This window comes from Cucurbita moschata, unplaced genomic scaffold, assembly GCF_002738365.1.
Source record: "Cucurbita moschata cultivar Rifu unplaced genomic scaffold, Cmos_1.0 Cmo_Scf00053, whole genome shotgun sequence".
Classification (NCBI taxonomy): Eukaryota; Viridiplantae; Streptophyta; class Magnoliopsida; order Cucurbitales; family Cucurbitaceae; genus Cucurbita; species Cucurbita moschata.
The window spans coordinates 1,484,245-1,501,819 of NW_019268569.1; the positions used below are offsets into that span (position 1 = coordinate 1,484,245).

The 17,575-nt window shown below is 35.5% G+C and overlaps 1 long non-coding RNA gene across 1 annotated transcript; it reads right to left on the reverse strand.

The window, feature by feature from the left end:
* Positions 1-481: 481 nt before the first annotated feature.
* Positions 482-12,030, reverse strand: LOC111436359. The gene is made up of 3 exons (XR_002709220.1): positions 11,757-12,030; positions 10,214-10,219; positions 482-638 (listed from the first exon to the last, which is right to left on the reverse strand). It is a non-coding gene; the product is annotated as an uncharacterized LOC111436359 (long non-coding RNA).
* Between the last annotated feature and the right edge of the window lie 5,545 nt (positions 12,031-17,575).

A 17,575-nucleotide genomic window follows, 5' to 3' on the forward strand; every position in this document is an offset into this window, starting at 1 on the left:
TTGCATGTAGAATCATTCAAGCTCGACATGATCAATCTTGCTTGTGGAGTGATTCGAATCTCAAGCAAGTGTTCTTGCCTTGAGATATTTGATCAACAAGAATCATTCAAGCTAGACATGATCGATCTTGCTTGTGGAGTGATTCGAATCTCAAACAATGTTCTTGTCTTGAGATATTCGATCAACAAGGTAATCCGAATCTTATTCCCCTTGTATTGATTCCTTATCATATCACAATAGTTCGATTTTTTCGTTCAGCGATTCTATTCTGTTCTGGAGTGTAGGGAGCTGTTAATTCCCTTTGGATGCCCTCTTCTTCACAAAAGAGATTGAAATCTTTAGATATAAACTCGCCACCTCTGTCTGTGCGAAGAACTTTAATGTAACAGCCACTTTGGTCTCTACCATAGCTTTAAAAATCTGGAACTTCTGAAAAGTTTCTGACTTGTGTTGTAGGAAGTAAACCCAGCTCATGCTACTATAGTCATCAACAAATAGTAAAAAGTATATACTTCCACCCAAGGACTTCGTTTGCATTGGCCCACATAAATCAGCATGAATTAGTTCTAGATAATGTGAAGCTCTTTTAGCTTTTCCAACAGGAAATGACTTCCTAGTCTGCTTGCCATAAATGCATCCTTCACATAAATTAGTTGAGTCAATTCTTGGTAATCCGAAAACCATACCTTTATCCCTGAGTATTTTCAGGTCGTTCATATGAAGATGTCCATATCTGAGATGCCATAATGTTGAGTCATCTTTCGTGCTAGCAGTGAGAGCAAAATCCTCCATGTTAGAAATATCAAGTGGAAACATCTTATTTGAAGTCATGTCAATTTAAACTTTATGGCCTGATTTCTTATGTGTAATGACACAAGTGTTGTCATCAAATAGAACAGAATGTTCTCTGGTCATCAATTGCCCAACACTCAATAAATTGTACCCTAAATCAGGTATAAATTGAACATTATCTAATTGTTTTATCTTACTGTGACTGGTTTCGATATTTACCGTACCTTTTCCTTCAACTGGCATCTCTTTTGTATTTCCAAGTTGCACTTTAATCTTTTGCGCCTCATCAAGCTCTTTGAATAAGGATTTTGTGCTTGTCATATGGTTCGAGCATCTGCTACCAACAAACCATAAGTCACCTTTTTTCGGATTAGTATCCATGCATGCCACAAACAACTTTTCTTCTTCTTCTTCTTCATTCTCTACTGCAAAATTCATTCATTGATTTTTATACCAACAATCAGATTTTGTGTGCCCATATCTTCTACAGTGGTAACATTGTATGACATTCCTTTGTTCATTAAATTGTCTCTGTCCATGACTTCTCCATCTACCCCTGTTATCACGACCACCATGGAAGCTGCAAAATCCTCCTCTTCCACGACTTCTACCTGCTAAATGAATATTTTCTCTTTCGTTATTGGTTGTCTCCTTCACTTGTAGTGCCTTTTCTTCGTTCCTTTCTGATGCTCTATTGATTCTTGCCTCATGAGCGTGAAGCGAGCCCATCAGTTCATCAACGGAGAGTATGGATAGATCCTTAGCTTCTTCTATGGCGGCCACCACATGGTCAAACTTTGGAGTCGAGTTTCTCAACACCTTTGCAACAATTGTTTCGTTTGGAATTTTCTCTCCATAAGTACGCATCTGACTGACTATTGCCATTGCTCTTGACAAAAAATCAGCAATTGATTCGCCATTCGTCATGAGCAGAGTTTCAAAATCATGTCTTAGATTGCAATTTCACTGTCATGACCTTTGAATCTCCTAGGAACTTCTTCGGTAGAATTGACCATGCCTACTTTGAATAAGGATAAGGCTGAGTACCTTATTATGAGGACACTATGGATGTGGCCCACTTTTGTATATGATATAAACAATGTGATACGATAAGGAATCAACTACAAGGGGAGTAAGATTCGGATTACCTTGTTGATCGAATATCTCAAGACAAGAACATTGTTTGAGATTCGAATCACTCCACAAGCAAGATCGATCATGTCTAGCTTGAATGATTCTTGTTGATCAAATATCTCAAGGCAAGAACACTTGCTTGAGATTCGAATCACTCCACAAGCAAGATTGATCATGTCGAGCTTGAATGATTCTACATGCAATCTAAACTACATAGAATTGCAAAGAAACTTAGCCATCGGCTAAAGAAAAGCACAAATGCTTCTTTTAATATATCTTCTAAGTCTTTTTACAAATACAACATACATGGCTTTATATAGCCTCAAAATGAAACTACTAAAGATATTTCAAAGAGTTGTAACATTCATACTTAATGGCCATAATTGACCATTATGTAATTGTAACCTAAACCTAAAGTAAATTAAAAGTCTTAAAATACAATAATGAAATACAATAACTCCAAATTGTAACCCACCCAAAATTTACAACAATCAAACTTTATTCTTCTTCAATGTAGCATGAATTGAAACATCTTTTGATAATTTTGACAACCTTTTCTTCACATCTTCATTGAAGCATATTGTATGATTGATGTCTCTTGGTTCATATCATTCTCCACTTCTTCAAGAGGATTCGTCCTCGAATCTATTTGTGTAACTTTGCTGCAAAAAATAAGTTATGGAAATACGACGGACCTCACAACACTCTTTTACACAAATGAAGCTTTCATTCTTACCTCTCAAATTTTTTAGTAGAGCCCAGATTGAATTTTTTTATTTTGGATCGATTAAAAACTAAAAAGATAAAAAAAAACAAATTGAAAAGAAACGCAAAGGAAACATATATCCGATCTTGAGCCTAAAGCTCTGATACCAAATGATAAGATAAGGAATCAACTTGCTCTGATACCAAATGATACGATAAGGAATCAACTACAAGGGGAGTAAGATTCGGATTACCTTGTTGATCGAATATCTCAAGACAAGAACATTGTTTGAGATTCGAATCACTCCACAAGCAAGATCGATCATGTCTAGCTTGAATGATTCTTGTTGATCAAATATCTCAAGGCAAGAACACTTGCTTGAGATTCGAATCACTCCACAAGCAAGATTGATCATGTCGAGCTTGAATGATTCTACATGCAATCTAAACTACATAGAATTGCAAAGAAACTTAGCCATCGGCTAAAGAAAAGCACAAATGCTTCTTTTAATATATCTTCCAAGTCTTTTTACAAATACAACATACATGGCTTTATATAGCCTCAAAATGAAACTACTAAAGATATTTCAAAGAGTTGTAACATTCATACTTAATGGCCATAATTGACCATTATGTAATTGTAACCTAAACCTAAAGTAAATTAAAAGTCTTAAAATACAATAATGAAATACAATAACTCCAAATTGTAACCCACCCAAAATTTACAACAATCAAACTTTATTCTTCTTCAATGTAGCATGAATTGAAACATCTTTTGATAATTTTGACAACCTTTTCTTCACATCTTCATTGAAGCATATTGTATGATTGATGTCTCTTGGTTCATATCACAATGTGATCACTAAATTGTACATGTGGAGACATGTGAGGGGGGGCGTCCTATGCAATGAGTATTGCATAAGATCGGACCATGAAGAAAACCACTCTCACTTTATAATGTCGTTTATTGTTGAGACTGAGTTTCTTTTCATTCGATAACCTAGGTAACTCGGTTTTAATCCTGAGCTAACCATGAACTCCTGTTTATTCGGAACTATCCATAGATTTGCATGGGTGAGAGTGGCTCTAGTTCGCCGACTCAACAGGCCTCCCATTTCAGGGGTAAGACTGGGTGAATGGCTGGGGACGTGGGGTGAAAGACGGAATTCACTCCTACCCACTTTTAGGGATAGAAGAAAGGTAGTTCCCTTAAGCATTGACTCCAGGTCTCGAACAAGGGGCCCCACCCTCTCATTGGCCTGAGAGGGATTCAGTTTACTGGTTGGACCACAAACCAATTGTTCATTAGAGGATCAGTGAGACATAAGGAACAAGAAGTAACTTTAGGGGTAAAACGGTAAATTGACCCAGCTCTAGTTACGAACAACCTGTGAAGGATCGACTTACTAATCATCGTTATATCAAATGGACAGAAATATATCTATAGTAAGGGGAGTGCAACTACTAGGCTATAGTGGAGTGTTCTAGTAGTTAACGAATGTTGGTTAACCAGGTTAATGAGTTTAAACCGGTTAATCTTGGATCGTTGGAGCCCATGATCTATAGGTCCATTAGGTCCCTCTGCTAGCTCATATCGGATTAAACCATAGAACAGTGTGACGAGTGAGTTCGAAGTGTTCAAATTCAAATTAGGGAATATCCGTTACATGTATACGATATATTTAACCGTAATTTTGTTTTATTTACGAATTAAACAAAAAGAGAGAATCTGAGATATTTAAATAAGATTTAAATATCTTAATCAATTATGTGTCGGAATTGATTGGGATTGGCATTTGAATTAATATTAAATATTAATTAAATAGTTTAATTAATCATTTAATGTTACTTTAATTTGAAATTATTTATTCAAATTAATCGTTGAATTAAAATGAAGAAAGTCAAAATGTTGACTTTCATCTAATGGAAAAATCCATGTTAGTGGAATTTTTAGGTGTCAAAATTTGGTTTAACCAAACTTGCATGTTTGCCAAATAAACCCCACAAGTTTGAGTGGAATTTTGAGTGTCAAAATTTGGTTAACTCAAACATGCATGCTTGCCACATAATCCCAAACATTTGAGTGGAATTTTAAGTGTCAAAATTTGGTGATCTCAAATTTGCATGAACATGCAAACATGACTCTTTAAATAGAGTGATCATGATACATGGAAGGTCTTCTTCATCTTGGTGAAAAACCTTGAGAAAAACCTCTCACAAACACTCTCTTCACATATACAAAATCCCTCCCAAGTTTAGTCACTCACTGGATTCCACAATCCCGTTCTAAGGCCGGAGGATAGTAGACAAGACACTAGTGGTGGTTCGAAACCGGTTCGTGAGGCAAAAGGAGTTTGAACTACAAAAGGTTAGTATTTAAACTCATTAAGTTTTAATACTTACAAACATGCTAGTTATTTACAATAATTGATGTTCTAAAAGTGCCTAAGATCCAAATTGCTCCAGCCGCTGCTCTATACTTTGCTTCTGTAGTTGACAATGATACTGTTGGTTGTCTCTTACTACACCAAGAAATTGTTTCCGAACAAAACTTGAACACATACCTAGTGGTTAACCTCAGAGTATCCTGGTCTTATGCATAGTCAGCATCACATTATTCAACTAGCTTGAAGTCTTTGTTTCTTTTGTACAAAAGACCATAGTCGATTGTACCTTTGACATATCTCAAGATCCGTCGAGTTGCATCCAAATGAGGCTTCTTTGGACTTTGCATGTACCGACTTATAACCCCAACTGCAGAAGAAATATCAGGCCGAGTTAAAGTTAGGTAGAGTGCATTTTAAGCACTCTACATAGAACACCATTTTAACTACTGTTTATCTTATAAATAGACACCCTTTGAAGCACCCTACAAACGACCACCTACATTTCACCATCTTATAGTTTTTGGTTGTAAGTGTTATACAACTGTAGTACACACCCTAAGCAAAAATTTGAACCTCGGGCAATTCCTTGTGTTTTTGTTGGATATCCTTGTGTTCACAAAGGTTACAAGTTGTATGACATGCAATCTAAAATTTTTCTTATCAGTCGTGATGTTAAATTTTGTGACGGTGATTTTACTTTTTCATCAGCTTCACAAACTTTGACATTAGCTCCTTCAACTCCCATTTTACCACTTCATGATTCATCCTACTCAAACATCCATTCTAGTCCTCCCCCACCTTCTATTCCTTCTCCTACTACTTCGTCGTCTCTTCCACCTTCTATTCCTTCTCCAGATTCACCCACTAATTCTAATCTTATCCCACCTGATACATCAGTTCCACTCCGAAGTTTTACTCGTACAAAACGGCCTCCAGCTTGTTATAATGATAATGAGATGTCTTCTTGAGCCAATCATTTAACCTCTAGCTCAAGTCCCAACACTGTCACCAAGTATCCCCTTCATGATTACTTTTCGTTCTCTCATTTTTCTCCTACTCAACGTGCTTTTCTAACTCTTATTACAGCCCAGACAGAACCTAAAACCTATGATGAGGCAGTTGGCGACCCATTATGGTAGCAGGCTATGAATGATGAAATTGCAGCCTTGGAACGTAATCATACTCAGTCTCAAAGGAATTCAACATCTCAAGACTAGTTTATTCGAGAAATTCCTTTTCAAAGATTTAGGGAATTTGAAATATTTTCTAGGCATTGAATTTTCTAGATGTAGAAAAGAAATTTTTATCTCTCAAAGGAAGTATGCTCTAGACATTTTTCAAGACACAGGTCTTACAGGAGCACGTCTAGAAAGATTTTCTATGGAGCAAAATCTGAAACTTTCTTTAACAGAAGGGGAGAAGTTGAATGATCAAAGTAAATACAGACGGTTGATTGGTTGATTAATATATTTATCCGTTGCTAGGCTTGACATAGTGTATTCAGTTCATGTGCTTAGTCAATTTATGCATGAACCAAGAAAACTACATTGGGAGACAGCTCTTCGAGTTCTGAGATACATCAAAGGTACTCTTGGTCAAGAACTTGTACTACCATCTGAAAACAACTTAAAATTACAAGCATATTATGATTCAGACTGGGGCGGTTGTCGAACTTCCAGAGAATCAATTACTTGGTTCTGCATTGTCCAGATCATCAGCAGAAGCCGAGTATCGAGCGATGGCAAATACTTGTTTAGAGTTAACTTGGTTAAGATACATTCTTCAAGACTCGAAAGTTCAACTGTCCGAACCAGCATTATTGTATTGTCATAATCAAGCAGCATTACACATAGCAGCCAATCCAGTTTTTCATGAACGTACGAAACACATAGAAATAGATTGTCATATAGTTCGAGAAAAATTACAAGCTGGAATCATCAAACCGTGTTATGTTTCGACTAAAATGCAATTTGTAGATATTTTCACTAAAAATTTGGGAAGACATCAGTTCGATTTTTTGAATGACAAGTTGTGTGTGATTGACAGACACTCTCCAACTTGAGGGGGAGTATTAAGATATTATTATAATAATTAGTGTTGGAAGCGACATAGTCTTATAACCTATGCTCAAGGCTTCATACATTTCAAACTCTTAATCTAAACTTGCATCCATGGTTTTTTACATTCAAAGCAATGTAGTCTGAAAAACCAACATCCAAGGCTTATTAGGTTCCAAGTGATGTAGTCTGAGTCATGCTTATGTTGTATAGTGGGATGTCTAGGGGTTCTTGGATTCTAAGTTTGAGGACCTTGGTTCTTCATTCATGGTACGTCAAGTTAGGCTTGGTTGCGTAAATTTTTTGGACCAATCCAAAAGTTTGGGTTGCTTAGATTCAATCCAACCCATTAATTTTCACAACCCAACTGGGTTGGGTTGTTAAAAAATATTTTATTCTTTTTATTCATCTACAATTTATAATTGTTCGAAATAATCTTAGATAAAAGATATAAAATGTTAACAAACAAACACAAGTCCATGTATGGTCACTAAAAAAAATAAATTTTTCATCGACAACAAGTGAGAATTGTAATGTCCTTAACATAGTTCAACATTATCAAAGAACTATGCGTTTGCTGAACAATTAGTTACTATAAAAATAAGGAAACCACAAGGATAGAAACAATTAGCTTAAAGGAAGTATGCATTGTTGGGTTTTATGTCCTAAAACTCACCGTTTGTAAAAAAAAAACATATTCTATTTTCAATAAAGTTATTATTGTTGTTTATTCAGTAAAGATTGTTATTGAATAAATTGAACTTTACGATCATTAATCTAAGTTCAATAAACTAAGAACACTCTGGCTGTAGAGACAAAAGAGTGGATCAAGTTCAAGTATATAGTCAAAATGATCTATAGTATAAGGATAAGGCTGAGTACCTTTTTTTGGGGACACTATGGATGCGGCCCACTTTTGTAAATGATATAAACAATGTGATCACTAAATTGTACATGTGGAGACATGTGAGTGCTGGCATCCTATGCAATGAGTATTGCATAAGATCGGACCATGAAGAAAACCACTCTCACTTTATAATGTCGTTTACTGTTGAAACTGATTTTCTTTCCATTCGATAACCTAGATAACTCGGTTTTAATTCTGAGCTAACCATGAACTCCTGTTTATTCGAAATTATCCTTAGATTTGCATGGGTGAGAGTGGCTCTAGTTCGCCAACTCAATAGGCTTCCCATTTCAGGTGTAAGACTGGGTGAATGGCTGGGGACGTGGGGTGCAAGATGGAATTCGCTCCTACCCACTTTTAGGAATAGAAGAGAGGTAGTTCCCTTAAGCACTGACTCCAGGTCTTGAACAAGGGTCCCCACCCTCTCATTAGCCTGAGAGGGATTCGGTTTACTGGTTGGATCACAAACCAATTGTTCATTAGAGGATCAGTGAGACATAAGGAACAAGAAGTAACTTTAGGGGTACAACGTAAAATTGACCCAGCTCTAGTTACGAACAACCTGTGAAGGATCGACTTACTAATCATGGTTATATAAATTGGACAGAAATATATCTATAGTGAGGGGAGTGCAACTACTAGGCTATAGTGGAGTGTCCTAGTAGTTAACGAATGTTGGTTAACAAGGTTAATGAGTTTAGCCGGTTAATCTTGGATCGTTGGAGCCCATGATCTATAGTTCCATTAGATCCCTCTGCTAGCTCATATCGGACTAAACCATAGAACAGTGTGACGAGTGAGTTCGAAGTGTTCGAATTCAAATTAGGGAGTATGCGTTACATATATACGATATGTTTAACCGCATTTTTGTTTTATTTACGAACTAAACAAAAAGAGAGAATATGAGATATTTAAATAAGATTTAAATATCTTAATCAATTATGTGTCTGAATTGATTGAGATTGACATTTTAATTAATATTAAATATTAATTAAATAGTTTAATTAATCATTTAATGTTACTTTAATTTGAAATTTATTATTCAAATTAATTGTTGAATTAAAATGAAAAAAGTCAAAATGTTGACTTCATTTAATGAAAAAATCCATGTTAGTGGAATTTTGAGGTGTCAAAATTTGGTTTAACCAAACTTGCATGCTTGCCAAATAAACCCCACAAGTTTGAGTGGAATTTTGAGTGTCAAAATTTGGTTAACTCAAACATGCATGCTTGCCACATAATCTCAAACATTTGAGTTGAATTTTAATTGTTAAAATTTGGCGATCTCAAATTTGCATGAACATGCAAACATGACTCTTTAAATAGAGGGGTCATGGTACATGAAAGGTCTTCTTCCTCTTGGTGAAAAACCTTGAGAAAAACCTCTCACAAACACTCTCTTCACATATACGAAATCCCTCTCAAGTTTAGTCACTCACCGGATTCCACAATCCCGTTCTAAGGCCGGAGGATAGTGGAGAAGACACTAGGGTGGGTTCGAAACCGGTTCGTGAGGAAAAAGGAGTTTGAACTACAAAAGGTTAGTATTTAAACTCATTAAGTTTTAATACTTGTGAACATGCTAATTATTTACTATAATTGATGTTCTAAAAGTGCCTAAGATCCAAATTGCTTCCGCATTTGTTATATTAACACCAACATGCATAACAAAGTTAAATATTTTAGTTATCAATTTATGTTTGGATGAAGCGAGGGAGATGGATCCATAACTTCTTTTAGTTTCATCCCAACTTGATTCCTAATTTTCAATTTGTATTAGATACATAAAAAGTTCCAAATCTAAAATGAAATATCATTGTTTCTCACTAGTTTTCAAAGAATATACATAAAAAATAAAAGAAAGCAAAGGCAGCATGAGTACGATCAAATCGAGTTTCTTGGCTGCTACAATTTTGATGTTACTATTGTTAGCTCTTACCTTCGATGCTCAATCTAGTGCCGATGTTGTTTTTCCTTTTAAAAGATATGGTAACATAGTGTCTGGTACTGACATTGGAAGGTAAATATACAATATGAACATCAATATTATCACTGGTTGAGTTGATCATTTGTTTGCTATAATTTTTGTTACTTGAGAAATGTAGACTTTAGCAAATGCATGGAAGGATGCATGCACGTCCAATCGTTCTAGTGCAATTTTTACTCCGAGAGGGATATTTAAAGTAAAGTAAGGGAATTTTGAAGGACCTTGTAATAATAGCCCAATTGACTTTCAACTTGGAGGAACATTGCAGGCACCAAAAAGTATCCAGGGAGATAATTGGATCACTTTTGCCCGTGTTGGTAGATTGACATTATCAGGTGAAGAAGTTTTTCATGGCCAAGGAAAAGCAGCTTGGAAAAGGAATGATTGCCACAAACGCATAAATAGTGCCCAACTCCCCGTTGTAGGTAATATGCCTTCAGCTTTCCTTCTCAATCTCATGCATCTTGTTGTTTTTTTAAAGGGCCTCTTACATGTCTTCTCTAATGTTCTGACATTTATAATTTGATAAGTGTTCTTCATTTTTTAGAGGATAATCTTTCAACAATCAAGTGAAAAAGTGAAACTTTTTTGAGTTTTCAATTTCATTGGGTTCTATCCAAATTTTTAGCTTCATTACCGAGCCTCACAAAATATTATTTGATTATACAAAATGTTTAGAGTTTGAGGTTCAACTTCATCACCAATTCAACCGTTAAGGGAATAACACACTTGATAGCAAGAACTTCCATATCAACGTCCTCGGCTGCGCAACAACCTCACGATCCATAATATCAATATAGTTGCACCAGAAAACAGTCCCAACACTGATGGAATACACATCGGTCGATCAAATAAGATCACAATCACAAAGTCCAAAATTGCAACTGGAGATGATGCATTTCTCTTGGAGATGAAAGTAAAGTAATTGAAGTCACCAACGTGACATGCGGGCCAGGACATGGAATAAGCATCAGAAGTCTTGGAAGATACACTAACGAAGAACCTGTTGAAGGTGTCACCGTAAAGAACTGCACGTTAGTTAACACCACTAATGGTGTCAGGATCAAAACGTGGCCAGCTTCTGCTGCTAGCGGCACCGCCACCCATATGCACTTTTTGGACATTATAATGCTCAGTGTTAGCAACCCTATTCTAATAGACCAAGAGTATTGTCCGTGCAATCGGCAGGTATTAATCGCATTCTCGAACCTTTGATTCATTTTTTCATTATAACTTCACAAATGAACCAATTGTCGTCTCATTTTAATTTTCAGATTCCTTCAAAAATTAAGATTAGCACAGTGAGCTTCAAGAACATTAGAGGAAGTTCTGCAACTCCGCTGGCAATCAAACTTATTTGCAGCCATCACTTACTATATGACGATGTAAAAGTAAGCAACATTGACCTCACTTACAATGGAATAAAAGGTCCTATTTCCTCCCAATGCGCGAATGTGAAACCCATCATTTCAGGAAGACAAAACCCCAAGATATGCTCCTCTCCTTATGTTGTCCGATGAATTGTTCATTGTCATAGAACTTCAAAATAAGAGACAACCTTAATTAAAAAAGAAGACCGTCTCTATCCATTTGTCTCTCATTCTTTTGAGTTTCTTTTGTTGTACTTTTCGAAATAAATAAGATGGTCGAATGTTTGAAGGAGACTTTGTGTCGCGAACAACCTAATGTTTCTAGTACCTCGACCTCATACAATAAAATGGTTTCAGTCTTGTTTTTCATTTTAGATTTTGACTTCCTAGTCTGCTTGCCAAAAATGCATCCTTCACATAAATTAGTTGAGTCAATTCTTGGTAATCCGAAAACCATACCTTTATCCCTGAGCATTTTCAGGTCGTTCATATGAAGATGTCCATATCTGAGATGTCATAATGTTGAGTCATCTTTCATGCTAGCAGTAAGAGCAAAATCCTCCATGTTAGAAATATCAAGTGGAAACATCTTATTTGAAGTCATGTCAATTTGAACTTTATGGCCTGATTTCTTATGTGTAATGATACAAGTGTTGTCATCAAATAGAACAAAATGCCCTCTGGTCATCAATTGCCCACACTTAATAAATTGTACCCTAAATTAGGTACAAATTGAACATTATCTAATTGTTTTATCTTACTGTGACTGGTTTCGATATTTACCGTACTTTTTCCTTCAACTTGCATCTCTTTTGTATTTCCAAGTTGCACCTTAATCTTTTGAGCCTCATCAAGCTCTTTGAATAAGGATTTTGTGCCTGTCAGATGGTTCGAGCATCCGCTATCAACAAACCATAAGTCACCTTTTTTCGGATTAGTATTCATGCACGCCACAAACAACTTTTCTTCTTCTTCTTGATTCTCTGCTGCAAAATTCATTCGTTGATTTTTATACCAACAATCAGATTTTGTGTGCCCATACCTTCTACAGTGGTAACATTGTATGACATTCCTTTGTTCATTGAATTGTCTCTGTCCATGACTTCTCCATCTACCCCTATTATCACGACCACCATGGAAGCTGCGAAATCCCCCTCTTCCACGACTTCTACCTGCTAAATGAATATTTTCTCTTTCGTTATTGGTTGTCTCCTTCACTTGTAGTGCCTTTTCTTCGTTCCTTTCTGATGCTCTATTGATTCTTGCCTCATGAGCCTGAAGCGAGCCCATCAGTTCATCAACGGAGAGTATGGATAGATCCTTAGCTTCTTCTATGGCGGCCACCACATGGTCAAACTTTGGAGTCAAGTTTCTCAACACCTTTACAACAATTGTTTCGTTTGAAATTTTCTCTCCATAGGTACGCATCTTACTGACTATTGTCAATGCTCATGACAAAAAATCAGCAATTGATTCGCCATTCATCATGAGTAGAGTTTCAAAATCATGTCTTAGAGATTGCAATTTCACTGTCATGACCTTTGAATCTCCTAGGAACTCCTTCTGTAGAATTGACCATGCCTACTTTGATGTGGTTGCTGCTGCAATTCGTGAGAAGATAGTCTCATGAACTGCTTGCTAAATAATGAATAAAGCCTTGACATCGTTTTTCTTGGTTTCTCTTAGTCTCTTCTTTTCTTCTATTGTGGGTTCTAATACATCAACAAACTCGTGCTCCACCAAGTCCCATAGCTCCTGTGATCTGAGCAAGATCTTCATCTTGATGCTCCACCACTCATATTTCTCACCATTAAAGATTGGTAACAACAGTGCAAAGGAAGAAAAACCAGCTACTGCCATTTTTGTTTTGTGAAAGAAAATAATCACTCGCCCTCGTGTCGAACGAACTTGGCTCTAATACATAAATTGTTAGAAAAAAGTGATAGTGAAAGAGATAATAGATAAAATAGATGAATGCTGCAGTGCTTTATTATTGTCTACTGACTCGATGCCTAGCGGGTTACACAATTCCAGTATTTATAGCTAATACACTGGACCAGAAATAGTAAATCATGCAAATCTAGATAAATTCAAATGTACTAACAATCTCCTAAAATCTCCTAAAATCTTGGTAGTTTGAATATCTGAATCATATCTCAACCACTTCTTGAATACTTTGAATCATATCTCAACAGGACATAGGTTTTCAGAACATGTCGAAGGGCAAGCCTTGAGGTGTGGGGTTAAGACTGGTCGCTTGGAATGCATGAAGCCTTGGACACTAGATGTCAGGTTCATGTCTGATACCGTAAATCTTCGGGGCAGTGTGTTGGATAAAGAACTAAGAACCGAACAAAAACTTAGAAAGTACCAAGGACAAGAGAAAGATCATGAACTAGAATATGGATCAAGAACCAAGAACCATAGTACTAAAGCCCTTAAAAGATAACCAAGGTTGTAGAATCAAAGGACCAAGATCGTCAGGAAATATCATGATAAGAACTTATTAAGATATAATATTGGGAGAATATGTTATAATAATTAGTTATTGAATATATCTTAGATATTGGTAATCCGTTAATATTTTTTCTTTATGATTTGATTAGTCGTATATTTTTCTTTAATCTCAAGATTTAGTTGGTTTATATTTTTTCTTATTTTTAGGTATTAGTGGTTAGCTTGTATCCTATTTAAACGTGGTGAATATTAATGATGATTGCACTTTCGATCCCAATGCATTTTTTCATTCTTAACATTGTATCAAAGCACCGATCTTGGTGTTATTAAATATCATAATTTTCTTTATGGCGGAATCAGTTCAAATCCAGCTTCAAAATTTCGAATGTTGACATAACACATCCTTATTATAATCATCACTCTGATCAGCCAGGATATTCACTTGTTCCAATCAAATTAAATGGAACAAATTACCAATCCTGGTGTAAATCAGTTATGCATGCTCTTATTGCCAAAAAGAAAATTGGCTTCATTGATGTCACTATTGAAGAACCGTCTCAAAAAGCAAATTCAACCGAATTTGAACTCTAGAATCAGTGCAACAATATGATAATATCTTGGTTAACTCATTCAGTTGAAGTAGATATCGATGATGGAATTATTCACGCCAAGACAATTCATCAAGTGTAGGTTGATCTTCACGTTCAATTCTCACAAAAGAATGCTCCAACAATTTTTCAGATACAAAAGTCGATGACAATGATGTCACAGTGAACCATGGAACTCTCAGCATATTTCACCAAGGTCAAAGAGTGAAACAAATCAACTATAAAGAGTGAAACAAATCAAACACAAATGTCTTCATACCCATCTCTTTTTCTCACCCATTTCAACCGCATGAGTTTATTTTAAACACTTGCACTTTCTCTCTTAATTTCATTGTTCTTTGCACTTTCTCTCTTAATTTCATTGTTCTTTTGATCCCAATTCTATTTCTCATTCTTAAATAACTCCAAGTCAAAAACGGAACTAAGGGGCCTAAGTACTTACAAAAGAAACAAGAACAAGAATAGATAGAGTGCGGTATCCTAGCATATCAAGGACACGATTAAGAGCCTACAAGTAGGCTACTTGCTGAGTCTTGTACTCCTTCCTTATTTTGCATTTTTTTTTCCAGGTAATAAGGAGCTAGTCGAGGTTGGGAGTGGACTCTGGAGCAGGTGTCATAGACAAGCCTCACCCGTCGTCTTCAACCCATTTGTTTTGAAATATTTTATGTTTTTGTCCTTATTTTGTGTTTTAACTATTGGGTTGCGTCTTAATTACTCATGTATGAACACTATTTTGTTTTAAGTAATGTTATGTTTTAAATACTGTTTGTTATATTTCGTTAAAGTTTACTCATCTTTTTGGAGTATCGAGTCAACCCGGTCCTTACATATGATGACCAGATAAAAGCCTCGTTGGGCTAGGCCACGAAACACTATGAAAATTAGACTCGGTGAAGAACCCGAACGACCATAACATAAAATTAATTTTCATATTATAGTTTTACTTTTTTTTAATTCAAAATTTTAGAGTGCAATAACCCAGAATGAGTTTCAATAGTATATTTTCCAATTTAAAAAATAACAATTATCAACCACGATTCTATTTTTATTATAAAATATTTTACAACAGTAAAAGAAAAATAAAAAATAAAAGAATTAATTAATAATAACTAATCCCTTCCCACCCCTAAGCTCGCATAACTACTGCCCTAAAATACTCACCAACTCCTTCTCACAAAACCATATGTTACAAAAAGAATGAAAGAATGAAAGAACTAGAAATACAAACAAATGGGTTAGTTTATTTATTTATTTTTGGGTTATTACCGATCAACTGTTATCTTCCATTACACTCTTTTTCAACTATAAAGAGTGAAACAAATCAAGCACAAATGTGTTCATACCCATCTATTTTTCTCTCCCATTTCAACCGCATGAGTTTATTTTCAACACTTGCACTTTCTCTCTTAATTTCATTGTTCTTTGCTAACCAAGTGACTACCATCCAAGGATCATTCCTCCAAAACCCAAATATTATGGTCAAGATAACAAATGCTCTAAAATCTAAAAATCAGCTCGCTGTTCACTGCAAATCTGGCAATGATGACTTGGGAGTCCACAAGCTGACACCTTGGGCCAGCTACGACTTCAGTTTTCGTCCAAATTTATGGGGCACGACATTGTTTTACTGTTCCTTCCAATGGCCTAGCTCGTTTCATTACTTCAATGTCTACATAGATAAGAGAGATAGAGATAATTGTGAAAGTATTCTTTGTTCGTGGCATATGACTGAGGAAAATGTCTGTATGTTCAACTATAAAACCGATAATTATGATATTTGCTACAACTGGTCAGGCAAAAAATCCATCTATCCATAAATTTGAAAGTTTGATTTTAATGTTGAAATAAATAAATATTTTTGATATGTTGTTTATGTGGGAATTTTTTTTTTTTTTTTTTTTTTTTAAGCTTGAGATGATGAGTAGGAGTGAAATATAAACGTTGTTAATTATCTATGGACATAAATTATAATATGAAAATTTGTTAACTTATTTTGGTCATGATTGATAATCAAAGCAACTATATCAGATGGGACATTGCATTAGAAGGATTTTGACGTAGGGTAAACGTAAGGTAGAGCCTTAGGCTTAGTCAATTTATGCATGAACCAAGAAAACCATATTGGTTGATAGCTCTTCGAGTTCTGAGATACATCAAAGGTACTCCTGGTCAAGAACTTGTACTACCATCTGAAAACAACTTAAGATTACAAGCATATTGCGATTCAGACTGGGCGGTTGTCGAACTTCCAGACAATCAATTTCTTGGTTATGCATTGTCCAGATCATCAGCAGAAGCCGACTATCGAGCGATGGCAAATACTTGTTTAGAGTTAACTTGGGTAAGATACATTCTTCAAGACTTGAAAGTTCCACTGTCCGAACCAGCATTATTGTATTGTGATAATCAAGCAGCATTACACATAGCAGCCAATCCAGTTTTTCATGAACGTACGAAACACATAGAAATAGATTGTCATATAGTTCGAGAAAAATTACAAGCTGGAATCATCAAACCATATTATGTTTCGACTAAAATGCAATTTGTAGATATTTTCACTAAAACTTTGGGAAGACGTCGGTTCAGTTTTTTGAAAGACAAGTTGGGTGTGATTGACAGACGCTCTCCAACTTGAGGGGGTGATAAGATAAGGAATCAATACAAGGGGAGTAAGATTCGGATTACCTTGTTGATCGAATATCTCAAGCCAAGAATACTTTGTTTGAGATTCGAATCACTCCAGAAGCAAGATCGATCATGTCTAGCTTCAATGATTCTTGTTGATCAAATATCTCAAGACAAGAACACTTGATTGAGATTCGAATCACTCCACAAGCAAGATTGATCATGTCGAGCTTGAATGATTCTACATGCAACCTAAACTACATAGAGTTGCAAAGAAACTTAGCCATTGGCTAAAGAAAAGCACAAATGCTTCTTTTAATATATCTTCTAAGTCTTATTACAAATACAACATAGATGGCTTTATATAGCCTCAAAATGAAACTATTAAAGGCATTCCAAAAGTTGTAACATTCACACTTTATGGCCATAATTAGCCATTATGTAAATGTAACCGAAATTAAATAAAAAGTCTTAAAACACAATAACTCTAAATTATAACCCACCCAAAATTTACAACAATCAAACTTTATTCTTCTTCAATGT